Source organism: Vicugna pacos, chromosome 5, assembly GCF_048564905.1.
Source record: "Vicugna pacos chromosome 5, VicPac4, whole genome shotgun sequence".
NCBI lineage: Eukaryota > Metazoa > Chordata > Mammalia > Artiodactyla > Camelidae > Vicugna > Vicugna pacos.
Window position 1 is genome coordinate 56,493,116 of NC_132991.1, and position 11,292 is coordinate 56,504,407.

General features: G+C 32.3%; 1 protein-coding gene across 5 annotated transcripts in view; it reads right to left on the reverse strand.

Moving 5' to 3' along the window:
• Window positions 1-9,946, reverse strand: part of CALCRL (calcitonin receptor like receptor) — a 94,338-nt gene extending 84,392 nt beyond the window's left edge. For 3 of the 5 annotated variants that reach the window (XM_072961276.1, XM_072961273.1, XM_015244188.3), the window contains exon 1: window positions 9,723-9,946. The gene's annotated coding sequence lies outside the window, so the exon portion shown is untranslated. Of the gene's footprint in view, window positions 1-4,502; window positions 4,544-9,722 lie in introns of all 5 variants that reach the window. The other 2 variants (XM_072961277.1, XM_072961274.1) reach the window with 1 other exon arrangement.
• Window positions 9,947-11,292: the final 1,346 nt, after the last annotated feature.

Consider the following 11,292-nt stretch of genomic DNA (forward strand, 5'->3'; position numbering starts at 1 on the left):
ATTCAAATAAACATTCCTTCATTAATTTCTATTGTAATTTTGTCAGTAAAGCAATATGATACACAATGATCTTTGTTGTTTATTACAAATTTAATTTCAAGGATTTATTCAAATTGGAATTACTATACTGTGGTAGCTCTCCAGATAGAGTAGCTTACATGTTGCATTTACAGACTATTTTCCTCCCATGATAATAAAATTATGCAATTATGTGTGGAAGAAAAAATAAACATAGTCCAGGATGTAGGACAATCCTGGAAATCGAAATGATTTTAAGTAATTAGGATCAGAGTGTTGTCTCAGTGTAAAAATCTAACTTTTTTTTTAATGCACATGCTATTTCAAGACCTACATCATAGTTACACTTAATGAAACTCTGAGGACACAGTGAGCTGGAGTCTCCTGTTTCTAAGCTAGAATCTCATTAACTAAATTTATTTAGCTTACTCCGGCCTCTAGCTTCAGAAACTACATGTAACATTAAACGTTTTAAACATGTAGTCTTTTATGGTACGTATAGTACTGTAACTGAGAAAGCTGAGAACTTGTAACTTTATATATGCAGCCTCTTATGGTATTGGAATTGTGACACTTGAGAATTTAGGGAACAAACAGCTTTCATGGTTAATCTGAAAAACACAATTAGTGGATTTTTAAAGGATGTTTGAGTTATACAAAAATTCAAATACAAACTCTGTTGATTTTGGTATATGTACTTTGAAGGAAGTAGTCTGGAGTCTTGTTCATTAAATATGGATAAATATTAATTTTATGATCAAAAGACTTAGTAAGTCTTCTAGTAATTTTTGAACTGATAACATGGAGCATAGTACAGGAAATTCTTTTGGAAGGTGTATAATTAAGGAAGTTTATTAATGTGAGAAATTCAATTAATTAAAATATTAAACAATATTTAGGAAACTCATTTTGTGAATTTCACCCCATCACTTTGTTCTAGACCTTAACACTTGCATATCTCATTTGAAGACCTTCCTGTTCAAATTAATGAAACCAAACATTCTTCAAAGCTTTATTCTGAAGAATATCACTTTCCTTAATTACATTCTTTTTGCCTTAAACAAATGAACAATTTATGATACACAACCATGACATTTGTGGTGGATTTAGATGCAAGGAAATCTTTCTGTTAAAATCTGAAAGGTCAAAGTTACATTAAATCAGTTGAAAGGAAGATATTTCAGAATATCTTAACTGAAGCACAGTTGTGAGCTAAGTAGAATCCATAAGATTGTTCTTTATTTCAGGGTTTAAAAATGTTTTATCTATAATCTGTTTTCTAAATATAATAAATATATGCAGAAAATATCTGGTTTATCATATTTTATCATTTTAGAAAAACTCTAGTTAAGGCATTCAGTCCTGATCTTGTGACAAGATGAAAAATAGAGTGGCAGCTGGCAGTGTGGACAAAGAGTTCCCAGGTGCTTTAATCAGCACTGTCTTATACTGCGCTGAGGCGCAGCTGACGTTGTCCAGAGCCAGGTCCTGTCTTGCTACCTTTAACATCTAACATAGGGCCTGGCACATCGTGGTGCTTGCTAAACTGAGGAGCATACTGTTTAATCTTAGCACACCTAATAGCATTGATGGCATAGCCATTGAGTTAAACTACAACTCTTCTCTGACAAGATTAAATTCTGGTGTGAACAGTAATTTCCCCTAGTAAAATATACTGCAAAGTGAGCATATTTTAATTTGATAAGAGGAAGAGGAATTCTGGATGGTCATATGTGGATCACGTACAGGAAAACATGCGACCTTTCTCTCTCTTTTTTTTAATGTGGAAACTTTACATCCTTTCATAGCTCTTTACCCTCCCCCATTTATATTTCTTTTAAATATATCCTCAAGATACATTTAGAGCCACATCAGACTGTCAGCTCATGGTTGGATGACAACATTAAGATGTCAAATCCTTGTGAACTTAAGTAGTGAATTCATTACAATTCAAGTTATCATTCCAGAAGGAATTTTTGAAGAATTTCCCAAATTTAAAACCTAAATAATTTCTAGAGGAAAAAAAAAGAGCAGATATGGATGAATCTCTCTAACTACTTAAGATGGTTAATTTTTTGTGATAACTTGGCTCGGCTATGGTGCCCAAATACTAGTCTTTGTTCAAACACTAGTCAAGATGTTGCTGTGAAGGTATTCTGTAGATGTGGTTGACATCTACCATCAGTGGACTTTAAGTGAAGGAGATTATCCTTGATTCTATGTGTGTACCTCATCCAGTAAGTTGAAGGCTTTAAGAGTAAACACTGAGGTTTCTCAAAGAAAAAAAAAAGACTTTTTCTTCAAGATTTTTTCCCCATGCTACTCCTGACCATCTGAGGCCAGAAAGTTGCTGCTAAGGATTTGGTCTGTAAAAAGGTGAGGGTTAGGCAGGTGTAGGTACAAGTGTAGGAACTTAGTGAAAGGAAAGGGGTGCAGAGAGGAGATAGAAAATTACAGATTCTACCTACTGTGTAGTTTTTCCCTAGAGCCCTGCAGCACTGCCCTTTGGTTGATGAAAATAATCTTATAAGCCATTTGTTTCTAATGTTCATGTCTGTTTTTTGAGTGCTTAGGAACTTTGGTAGCTGGAAAAAAAATATATATATATATATAAAATTTACCTCATCCTAGAAGAAAAACTGTCATTTGAATTAATTAGCAAGTTTCATAAATGTGAATCCAAGAACTGTAAATAAATCCAAAAAGGGAGATCCTATGAAACTCATGCAACTATAGGCAAAATGTGAGTCCCTACGAATGTAGATTAGTTTGTATTCTTCTGGAGAAAGACTTTACAGTTCCTTTATATTCTTAATGTGGGCCATAATTCATAAAATAGTCCAAAACAGATTTTTAGAATAAATTATCCTAAACCATAAACCTAAATGAGCGTTCACCATCCTGTTGCACAGGTACTTTCTCATCCTATTTCTGAAATATAATACATAAGAAAACATGTGTCTACCATTAGGCAGTAGTAAGAAGTCCCTGTGATAGAGACATTTTTACAAAAGCAAAATAACCACCAAAAACTTGGAGCCCTACAAACTGAGTTTAATTTAATCATTTAATTCAAAATGTTCTTTAAATTTTGAGTTTCTGCAGCTGCTATAAGTAAGCAAAACTAAAAATTTCTTGGCTAATATCTTAATGTATCTCTAATGTACCATATTCCACAAAATCCACATAAGCAACATAAATTTACTTTTATCATCTTATGTTAGAAGAGACTGAGTTTATATTGGTGGATCATTATCCTTATTCAACTTTGTGCAACATCAGTAATAAATCTGCTAATGGTTAATACACAATAGCACAATAAAATAGGATTCAGAGTCACAGTAGATGTGTGTAAAAATCAGAGCTTTGTCAGTGATGACCATTTGGGACAAATGACTTTGGGAACACCATGTACTACATTGGACTTCATGTGTAAAAGAAACAAAGAATAATTTCTGTTTAATATACCTTTAAAATTCTTAGTAGAAAGACACTTCTTAAGTGCTCAAGTTCAATAGAAATAGTGGTTAACAATGTCAGCTTTATTAGATTCTGGCATATATTATATGATGGCAAACGTGATCCGTCTAAAAACTGATTACAAATCCTACTTGTTCACTCTCTGTCTTATGAAGAGACTGTATTCTAATCGTATGCTGATTGCTTGGAATGAGCTTTTGCACAAGCACGAGTTATGTCCTTGTTCACAAGAGATTTATGATGAACACTAAAATGCACTGAACACCTACTAAGTAACAAGTGCTGTGTTAAACATTTTCAATTTCTTGGACTCCTCACCAAACCTATAAAGCAATATGATTATTATTCCCATCGTATAGAAGAGAAAGGGGAACTGAGAAGTGGTGAATTTGGCATTCATATGTGAATGACCTGAAGCCAAAGTCCATTAAACTGCACTTCTACAATACAGCTCATATTTGAACTGTGATATTTTAGTTTTTTCTTTTTTTGCAGTTGATAAGAAAGAAGCAGGAAGCAAAAATATAACTAAACAATATTAAACTCATGGACTAAGCTGGGAACCTAAGATTATTTATACTATCACTGTTTCAATAGAATTTCAATTCCTTCTACATTTTAGCCAAGGTTCTGAGAATAGCATCCCTTTGCGCTAGGGATGGCGAAATACTGGCCACTAGTTGGAAAGGGAAGCAAAGTGGTTCAGAGCATGAGCTCTGGAGCCAGATGGCCAGGATTCAAGTCCTGGCTTTGCCACTTGAGAGCCATGTGACCTTGGGCACATTACCTAGAGCTCTGTACCTGGTTTTGGAGTTTCTTATCTCCAAAGTTAAGGCTATTTGCTAAGGCTTTGGGGATTATTAAATGAGTTTATACACGAATATATTAATAATGTACATGGCACATGGCAAACCGTCAAAGAAATTAGCTAAATAATCTCAGAAGCAGCAAGCCACCCTTTAAAAAGGGGTTCTCTTGTATGAGCGCAGTGTGGACAGACTCACCCACTGCCGAGGGAGTGCTGCAGCAGGGAAGGCAGACTCTACTGTTTGAGGCAAAAAAAAAAAAAAAAAAAAAAGTTAATTGTCCCTCAGGGATATTAAGATCTATGCATCTAATAATGTGTCCTTCATCTAACAATGTCAAGGACCAAAAGGTAAAGCTGATAATAAACATAAATTCAACTAAGTAAACCTGACAGTTGCAAGGTATTTTAGTTAGCTGGGAGTTCAATGAAATTGTGCTTAACACATTTTAAATGTAGCATATGTAGTATGTCCTTACTACATACGACATGGAAGTTGTCTAAAGTGTATTTCATTCCAGGCAACTGATTCAAACAACCATATATAAATTTCAAAAACAAAAATCTATGTTACATTTTTGCCTTAGCTAATAAAGTATATTGGCATGTCTTAAAGATCTAAAACCAAAAAATTTTATTGAAAATAAATTTTTAAAGAAGACATTTGTAAACTGATTAACAAAATATTTAAGCATGTTACCCTAATACTAGGTTTGTGTTATCTGAGTAAAAACAAGCCTCTAGTTTGCATCACATTTGAAAATAACTACCAAATTAAGGGAAAACAAGTTTTGTATTGATGACATTCTTTCCAATAGTTTTAATTCTCCTTATTTTTGGCTATAACGTTATTCTTCTCCAGTACTTACCAAAGATCCAGTTTTCCCTTCAAATTATCCTCGGAAGGGAAGCAAAATTGAGGTTCATGCAAATATCTGTGTAATGGTCTCAGGTTAACTAATAGTTATGGGTTCAAGTTAATACTCACTTGTAAAATGTATGAAATCAGGGCTTGGATATAAGACAAATTAACTTAGTTTTGACTGATAAAACCAAGCCTGTGTGCTCATGAATATGCTAATGACCCTCCCGCTAAGCTGTAAAGAACAGGCGCTCTTGTAAACCAGCTAGCTGCGATGTCACTCTGTCACTGCTGTTAACACACCAAGTGACATGCTCACAAGTCACTATGGATGAGCAGCTCAACTGAGTTCAGGTTAACCTAAACCTGAACAGAGAAATAATGACAGGTTTATACAAAACTTTATGCCATATTAACACTTTTCAATTAAAAAACATGCTCAGAGATTAAGATTTCTCTGAAATTTGGCTCCATCCAATAACTTCAATAAAGTGTAGAGCAGTAGCCTCAATACCACAGGGTTAGGTTGGTTATTTATTTAGATTTATGTTGGATTGAGTTGAGTTTTTTGTTCTTTTAATTGGTAATAAGGTAGAAAATATGATGCATTTAATTAAAACGATGAAGGAATAAAAAGATTAAAAAGTTTTAAAGAGCAAATACCCTCTTGTGAACATTTTTGCAGACAATAATATATTGGTGTGTTAGTTTTATATAATACTGTCTCTTTTAAGTAAACAAGCTAATTTAAAGGAAGAAACATGTTCTAGGAAAATGTTTGCAATTTACCATCTGATAATAACACTGATAACCCAAGAAACATAGACCCTAACTCAGTTCACAACCAGTGATTCCATTTTATATTTTTAATGAGACAGCTTTTAATGGGTCTTTAAAATTCATTTCTTCATTTTTTATAAAATAACTTATTAAATTAAAAAACAAATTAATTTGATTTTAAGTTTACTCGAATATGGAAAATACAGATTACTTGATTGAGTCTGACTGAACAGTATTATAATCCTAATAGGACATGAAAACATGGTAATCTGGATTTATTGAGGATGAAAAGTTTTAATTATTTAAATTGGAATGGCAATGGGATGTAAAAAATATATTTCCTATTATTTAAATGGGTTTTGTTGATTTAACTATCATACATCTACTCGTGTTCTTTTTTCCTAAATCATAATAGTGCAATATTTATATTCCAAATATTATAATTAAATATATTCTATAGTATTTCTTCAATTTAATACTAATTAAGACTATATATCTTCAAAATTATAAACCAACTTATAGGTAGGTAAACTAAAGTTAAGGTGTGACAACTATCCAGTTACTTTGAGTTGCATAACTACTATTGATGAAAGAATTTGGGCAGGAATGGTTGTCTACGTGAATAAATGGGAAAATGATCAAGATATCTGGTTAGTATATAGCTTGTGTTTCTGATAAATTTTTATTTTCCACTGAATTCCATTGGAACATTTTCTGATATTAAGTGAGAGGATTTTTTTGAAATAATTTATAGTATAGCATGGTAGAAGTATTTTGTTAGAAAAAAAAGAGCATTCCTGAGAAATTATGAAGGTTTGTATAGTTCATGCATGGACTTCAAAACCAGACAGACAAATCTTTTAGATAGCTGTGAACTGATTTTCCAACTTAAGTATATTCTGATAGTCTGATTAAGTCAAGAACTAAGAGGTACTATAAGCTTGACTCTGAGTGACTTTCATTAACACAGCCACAATGATATATCTTATGTTTATGGGTTAAGTTTCTCTGAATCCTAAACAAAGATAAGATAAGGAATAAAGCCCATAAAATACTTCAAGTTTCTTTAAATGTATTTGTTTTCTGAAATGTTGGCACCATAATCATGATATCTCTAAACACAGAATTATTTTTTCAAGCTGCATTCAAAGTCATACAGAGTGTGAAATAAGTTTTGTTTAGTGAAGGTGTATTTTGATCTTCAAAAAATTATCTGGATTGTTCTATAACAGTCTCTTAGGCAATTCTTAAAAATTTAGTAACTATCAAATTTTAACCATAGAGATAAAGTTGAAAGCAAAAGTTGAAAGCAAAATACTTTTATAATGGTTACAAATATGATCTAAGTTAGAGATATGTAATAATATTAACTGAATTCTTACTCATTTTCATGTGTTTATCAAAGAACATTTCCACATTAACATGAAGCTAATAAGGTAAACTTTCTGTCTAAATATTACTTTGAATTTTTGACTAAAGTAAGTTTCTATTATGCATAAAATATTGGTAAAATATATACAGGTGAGTGTGAATTATGCTGCGGTTTCGACTCCAGTTAAACTTCATTATGTCCTAGGCATCACCGATGAGGAAAATGCATACATTGTGGCATTCATTTAACATAAGTTAAAAAATTATAGACCCAGATATAATTTATTTTTAATTTTGATATTGCACTTTTTCAAAGTGAATTACCACGCATGTATTCTAAAAATTTGCATATTTTAACTAACAAAATAATGTTTTGGCGTGTGCTAAGATATACTGGGGAAAAAACTTGTAGCAATAACCAAGAGCATAATCTTGAATATAACTGAATATTGCAGATAAAACATATTTAAGCTCACTTTACTCAGGTAATTACTCAATTCTACATTTTATTTTACATATTTAGAGTTAGCATTAGATCCTGTGCATTGCTTTTATGATCTATAGGATAATATCATCTAGCAAAATAAATTAATTCTTTATGGCTGAAAGCATGCATTTTTGCTCTGGTACTCTCTTACCATTAAAGAAAGCAAACTTTAGAATATAGTGATATGAGTTCTTATTTCAAACTTTCAATTATGTCCTCAAATAATAAGTCATTGCCTAATGACCCTCAATATTCATTGCCTAGTGGTTTTCAACAGTATTTTTGAAAATAAAGATTATAAACCATACAATTAGCACAGTACAAAAAATAATTAAATTATGTAAGAAAATCAAGGGTTTTAGTTAGCAATGAAAGATTAGAGAATTTGGGGGAGCTCCTTTCTATAAAATACGATATTAACTGAATATAGTACCTCTTTCCAAGAAGATAATCTAAATTTAAAATAATGCTATTTTAACTTTTGTTACTGACCCATAGCATTCAGTTAGGCATTTAATGTGTTCTTTCCATTTCCTCCCTTAATTATCTAATGGCTATCTACAAAGTCACATTCTAAAAACACTATCAATTTCCACAAATGTGTCAGGGAACTCAGTCTAATTAATGAATGACAGGAGATAGGAAATCAGCCACCCTATTTTTAAAGAATCACAAAAATAAGACTTAATTGAAGTTTCCATCTGGAGAAATTTGTGGAAAAATTGAGTAGAAAAGTATGAAAGAATTACTCAGAATGAGTTTGTAGTCCACCATTAATGTGTCAGATTATGGGTAACTTAAGTATAGGATTGCTCTGTTGAAGGACATTTTACACAATATAATTTAATTTAGGTAAGAAAATATATTAAAATTATGTCAATCAATATAATTTGAACCTAAATCTGACACCTAATTTCTTTAGCAACAAATTTGTCATGTATCTATGTTAACAACTTACTAAGTAGACACTAGTTCCTTAAATTGTCCAGGACAGTCTGTACTATTGATAGAAGCATTAACAGACGTTTCATCTCTACATTTCAGTACATTTTTTAAATACATACTTTAATTTCTCTTTTTAATATTCTGGTATATTCATTTGGGAAACCTTTGTTACTTTTATCTACGATTATCTCAGTGTCACACCGTCCTGGAAAAAGCTTGCAGAGGGATACCAGACAAGTGGAAGTCACATTCTATTAGCTACACAGTTTTAAAATTAGAGTTAATATAGAACTCTCAACATTTTCTCAACCCTAGTTGTTTTTTTCCTTTGTTGCTCACCCCATGATCCAATACAGCGGAAACAGTTCAGGCAGGGTTAGTAAAAGAGATTTAAACACATCTGGCAACAGCGAACAATGAAAATTCCAATTAGTTCAATTGTTAGATATATGTGTAAATAGAAGTGAAAGGCAAATAGAAGACAACACAATAAATCCAAAGTGATTACTTTTCTCCATTGCGTTAACTACAGAGTGAGACTCCGAGACCCTCATAAGTAGTTATTCTTTCACCCCCTTTGTAGAGTACTGATTATATGGAAACTTTAAAGACTCTTCCTAGGGGAAAAATGTTTTCCAGCTGTCAAAATTCAGGCTTAGCTAATAGTAGAGCTAGTTTTAAAAAGCATTGTTCCCTGATTAAGATACTTTTCAGAAGTAAACCTTTTAATCCATTTAGATGTTTTGTTACTTGCTAATTTTCTAGAATATCACCGTCCATAATATCATCCAGTAGTAGTAGATTTTGTGTACATCTTGAGGTGATACACTGTAGTTTCTCTAATATGTGAAATAGACGAGAACTGTTTCAACACTATTTCACTATCACTAACTAAATTCTATAGCAGAAACACTGTCAAACTACATGAGAATACGATTCAGAACAAATATATGTATTCTGAATAATGCACTTACCCAGCACAGCTCCTAAGGAAATTCTTGGTGAAATTTTCTTTGAATAGAATTTGATTTTCTGAGATTCCGCAGAAGAAATTTATCCCCGGGCAAGGTGGGGAAGAGTGAGAGCCTTGCAGTGTGATCCTGCAGGCAGGGTGAGATCCAGTTAGCAGAGCCTGATGATCCTAAAGCAGGAGGTGACACTCTGCTGGAGAGAGAAGGTTGTTCTCAGTATATTGGAAGGGTTGTCACATTGTATGTGCTCAGCAGCAGAAGGGAAACATCAGAGCTTCCTGTTACATCACTCTGACCCCGCCTGCAGTTAGTGTTAGGTTACTTTCTTTCTCAAATGGCATACCGCAGGAAAGCAGCACTCCTTTCTTATTTTGAGACAAGAGCAAGAAGCAGCCTGAACAGACAGAGATCATATGCTGTATGAATACACTGTTAGCAGCAAAAGCTGGCTGGATTTCACCTTGACTGAGTTCTGTTAGAACTTGCCAGACAGAGCTGCCTGTGATTTGAAGGAAATCTGAATATAGTACTCTGCTCAAAGAACTAAAGGAGTTAGGGAGTATGTGTGTGTCTGTGTGTTTGTGTTGAATTTTATTTTACAAAGGATCAACGATATTTTCTATTTAACATGTCTCTCTTCATAAACAAACACAGAAAAATATTAACTATTTTCTCATCATAATTAATTCTGTGATCTAACTCATTAATTTGGAGCTCTGATAATCAGAGCTATTCCCTGGTCAGTTTTCTACAATTAAACGATAAAATTTTATCCTGTAGATTTTAAAACTTTTTTTACTTTATTCATGACATAAGTATGTGTGTGTCATAAACAAAAACATTTGTGTGTATGTTGTTTGTATATACATATACATAGAGAATTATTTTTCATTACATCGTATATATTTCAGAGAAAACAACTTTTGAGAACATATTCATAAATTAAAAACAATTGCACATATTTTAAAATATCTGGCTTAATTATATTATCACCCATGAAATGCAATGTAATTTATACCACTACATTTGTACCTCAAGATAGCCTTAACAAAGATGCAGATAGTTTATAAACATAAATTATGAAACAATGTAAAATATGTAACTTACTTTAATGCTTTAGAAAAAGTTTTGCCTCAAAACATAATTTTATTCTAAATGTGTTTAATAAATCATTGGAAACTCTCAGGGAAGAAAGTTTTAAATTTGAAGTGCACTTGTCTTTTTGTAATATAGTAAATGTGTGAGGTACAACAATAATATAATTTCTGAAACCTAAACAGCACTGAAAGTCAATTCATTTATCTGGGCAGCAATTTTCTCACCTGTAAACCAGAAAAGATGAATCAAACAATATCTGAAATCCCATATATCTCAAACGCTTTGAATCAGCAACTTATGTAACATTTAGAAATAGATAAGACAGTGTGATGATTACTCAATTCTTAGTAAATTTGAGAACAGAGATACTGAGATATTGGTAAGTTACTGTAATTCCAGAACAAGATGATATGCTCACACTCCTTGTAGACTAACAAAGGAGGACAAGGCAACATAAATTATAGAGAATTCATGT